The 4486-nt window shown below is 39.4% G+C and overlaps 1 non-coding gene across 1 annotated transcript; it reads right to left on the bottom strand.

The window, feature by feature from the left end:
* Positions 1-3973: 3973 nt before the first annotated feature.
* LOC148580037 (small nucleolar RNA R71) lies at positions 3974-4080 on the bottom strand. Its single transcript, XR_015896315.1, has one exon. It is a non-coding gene; the product is annotated as a small nucleolar RNA R71 (small nucleolar RNA).
* Positions 4081-4486: the final 406 nt, after the last annotated feature.

Here is a 4486-nt window from a genome sequence, read left to right as displayed (position 1 = left end):
ATTAATAGTGTTGGCTAGGGCTTGTGGATTGAGATCAATTATGCCCTTTTGACTAATTCTCGAAGTTAGGATTGACTAATTGGGATTAATTCTACACAATTACCATGTTTGTGGTCCTTAAATAGGATAGGAATCCTTAGTTCCCCAATTCTTGCCAAGAGTCCTCTTTTGCCATTTTAATTCCCATTTTTATTGATTTTACTTGCTTTCTTTTAATTCCCTTGCATGCTTATTTAATTCTTGCATTTTAATTTCTTGCAATCTCAAACCCCCTTGATCCCATAGCCAATAATAAGAACATTTTATTGCAATTCCTAGGGAGAATGATCCCGGATTTACAACTCCCGGTTTATATTTGGTTTGAATGTGACACCTTTAGATTAAAATTTGATTGATGATCAATTGTTGGATTTGGACCATACTTGCAATAGACAAATTCTATTTTTAGTGTGAAAATCCAAACCTATGCTTTTGGTCTTCATCGAATTTTTGGTGCCATTGCCGGGGAGTTGCAATGTGTGCTTATTGTTGGCTATTGTGTATATGTGAATATTGTGAATAGCTTATTTTTGGTTGATTGTGCATATGTTGCTTGCTTATTTTTTGCTATTGTGAATATGTTAACATGTGAATATGTGAATAGTTTACCTTTGATTGATTGCTTATTTTTGCTAGTTTTGGGAGTTTATTTTGCTTGTTCTTACTATATTTTGTTTTTATTTTCTTTCTATCCTATGAATTCTCACCCATTGCATTATGAGTTTTTGATGCCAGGGCATTTTGGCCAGTTTCACTGACCTTTTCTTTACTGTTTTAGGGTAGTTTCATGCATTTTCTTAGGAAATAAGCAAGTTTTGGGTGGAATTTCACTTACATCTTGATTTAAGCATACATTGTGCACTTTACATGATTTCATGGGAATTTTGCATGAATTAGATGACAAATTGGATGATGCATGTCTCATGATGTAGATTAGAACTTTGATGCACTTTATTGCTTGATTTCAGGACAAAGGAAGCAAGAAAGAACCACGTTAGCAGCCACGTTAGTCTAACTAACGTGACCACTAACGTGGAATGGGAGCTAGCTTGCAACGTTAATGAGAAAAGTAATTGCCAATAACGTCCTCGAAGCCATCATAGCCCACGTTAAGAGTCACGTTAACTAATTTAATGTGAACTCTAACGTGGAAGAAAGAAAGTGGAGCCAACGTTAGTGACACTCACCTTTGTCACTAACGTTGGACCAAGCTCATATTGGCCACGTTAGCATCCACGTTAACTTAGTTAACGTGGACTCTAACGTTGGGAAGCAAAAGAATGGCCAACGTTAGTGACACTCACCATTGTCACTAACGTTGGACTAAGCCACCTTGAGCTACGTTAACTCCCACGTTAACTTAGTTAACGTGGAAGTTAACGTAGAGAAAGCAAACAATCGCCAACGTTAGTGACACTCACCTTTGTAACTAACGTTGGAATGAGCCACAATGAGCCACTATGAGCCACGTTAACTACCACGTTAACTTAGTTAATGTGGAAGCTAACGTTGAGGATAGCATGATGAGCCAATGTTAGTGACACTCACCTTTGTTACTAACGTTAGAGATGGCTATCATTACCACGTTAGAAGCCACGTTAACTTAGTTAACGTGGACTCTAACGTGGGAAGTAGGGGCACCTTGGAACGTTAGTGACAAAGGTAATTGTCACTAAGGTTCTCGAAGAATTGGCAAGCCTACGTTAAGAGCCACGTTAACTAAGTTAATGTGAACTCTAACATAGGGGAGGGAGGACTCTCAACGTTATTGGAAAAGGTGAGTCCCAATAACGTGTGCGAAGGATCAAGAGGCAACGTTAGTGGTCACGTTGATGCCACTAACGTTGAAGTTAATGTGGATCATCCCTGGGAGAGGAACGTTAGTGAAAAAGGTGATCGTCACTAATGTTCTCGAACCCACACTCTCACTTAACGATGATACCACTAACGTCCTGAGCTAAAGACCCTGCCTACTTCACACTTTCTCTCTGCAAGTAAAGCTAAGCCCACTGAGGAAGATAACTGCTTCAAAATCAAGATCCAAAGGCCTATATCCAAGACTTGAAGAATCAACTAGAAGATCAGAAGAGTAATGTATATAGGGGTAGTTTTGAATTAGAAAGCAGCTTTTGGAGAAGTTGGAAATTGGAGAACTACGTTCTGTATAATTTTACTTTCTCTGCACTTCTAGTTTTACTTTTCATAATGTATTTTCCATCTTTGTTTTTGATTTCCAGAGCTATGAACAACTAAACCCCTTTCATTGGGTTAGGGAGCTCTGTTGTAATTTGATGGATCAATATTAGTCTTCATTATTCTTCTTCTATCTTTTCTCTTGATTTTACTAGAAAGCTTTCAATCTTCATCCAATTGGGTAGTTATCTTGGAAAAGAAGCTATTCATATTTGGATCTCTTCTGAACCTTGGAAGAGGAATGAAGAGATCATGCTAGAAATGCTTTCTCACGTTAGACCAAATTGGGGTTGGATGGATATGGTGACTATAATTCTACCAACACTTGATTTGGGAATGCATGTGGTATAATCAGTGACCATACTTCATCTCTTCTCATGAGCAATTGACTAAGGAATTGGCTATTGATCAAGATTTGAGAGATTGAATTACAAGGAATTGTAATTCGATCACTTAAGATTGCCAAGGAGATCAATGAACGCATTGATTGAGGAAGATATGAAAATGAACTTGATCCGGAGAATGCAACATCTCCTAAGCCCAATGAATTCCCCATTTCTGATCTTACCCATTCTCTTTAATTTCTACAATTTACTTTTATGAGCATCTTCCCCATTCCCATTTAAGATTCTACAATTTACTTTCCGCCATTTACATTGAGCTCTTTATTTCCAGCAATTTACATTTTCTGCTATTTACTTTCCTGCCATTTAATTTTCTGCAAATCTCAAATCAAATTCTGCTTCGCTCAACTAGAACATTCCTCTAATTAAAGTTGCTTGACCAATCAATCCCTGTGGGATTCGACCTCACTCTATTGTGAGTTTTTACTTGACAAAAATTCGGTATACTTGCCGAAGGAAAATTGTTGAGAGACAAGTTTCCGTGCATCAAGTTTATGGCACCGTTTTCGGGGATTGATTTTGTATCAACAATGATTAAATTGGAGGATAACTAGATTGAGCATTTTTTTTCTTTTGTTTGATTTAAGTTCCTTTCTGTTCAGTTATTTTCTTCCCTTCCCCTACCCATTTTCTTAGTTGTTTACAATTCAGTCCACTAACTGTTTGATATATTGCATCACTCACACTAACAGCATTTCTATAGAAATTACTTTCTACATCTATTTCCTTGCTTGTGCCTTGTTGGTTGTATGACAGGGAGAAGAAGCGGGGCTTCAACTTCCTTTGATTCTGAACCTTAGAGGACCTTCCTTAGATTAAGGAGGGAAGCGAGGGGAAAGAGAGTACTTGGTGCTGAGGAAGAGGAGGAGTACCTTGAACCAGATATGGACGAGAATATGGAGAACCATCATGAAGAAGAGGCTCACAACCATGGCAGAGAAGGTCTAGCAAATCATGCTGGGCAAGAGAAAAGAGTTCTGGGTTCGTACATCAATCCAAACCCAGGAAATTACGGAAGTAGCATCCAAAGGCCAACCATACATGCCAATAACTTTGAACTAAAGCCACAGCTTATCACCCTTGTTCAGAACAATTGTTCATTCGGAGGAGGTGTCCAAGAAGACCCCAATCAACATCTAACCACCTTCCTGAGGATATGTGATACTGTGAAGTCTAATGGTGTTCATCTTGACACCTATAGACTACTTCTGTTCCCTTTCTCACTCAAGGACAAGGCATCTAAATGGCTGGAATCCTTCCCAAATGAGAGTTTAGCAACCTGGGAAGAGGTGGTGAACAAGTTCTTGGCAAGATTCTATCCTCCTCAACGGATCAACAGGCTGAGAGCTGAGGTGCAAACCTTCAGACAGCAAGATGGTGAGACTCTATATGAAGCATGGGAGAGGTTTAAGGACCTGACAAGAAGGTGTCCACCAGATATGTTCAACAAATGGGTGCAGCTGCACATTTTCTATGAAGGTCTTTCTTATGAATCAAAGAAGGCAGTAGACCACTCATCAGGGGGATCTCTGAACAAGAAGAAGACCATTGAAGAAGCCATAGATGTCATTGAGACTGTAGCAGAGAATGACTATTTCTATGCTTCTGAAAGAGGCAACACTAGAGGAGTGATGGAGCTAAACAATGTGGATGCACTGCTGGCCCAAAACAAGCTTATCACCAAGCAGCTGGCTGACCTCACCAAGAAGATGGAGAGGAACCAAGTAGCAGCAATCACCACCTCATCAGCAACCCAAGAAGGAGTGAATGCAGAGGCAGAGGATGAGCAAGAACAAGCTAACTACATTGGAAATTCACCCAGGTAGACCCATGATCCATACTCCAAGACC

This window comes from Arachis ipaensis, chromosome B10 (genome assembly GCF_059453495.1).
Source record: "Arachis ipaensis isolate K30076 ecotype BB chromosome B10, ASM5945349v1, whole genome shotgun sequence".
Classification (NCBI taxonomy): Eukaryota; Viridiplantae; Streptophyta; class Magnoliopsida; order Fabales; family Fabaceae; genus Arachis; species Arachis ipaensis.
This window is presented reverse-complemented; position numbering and strand designations above follow the sequence as displayed.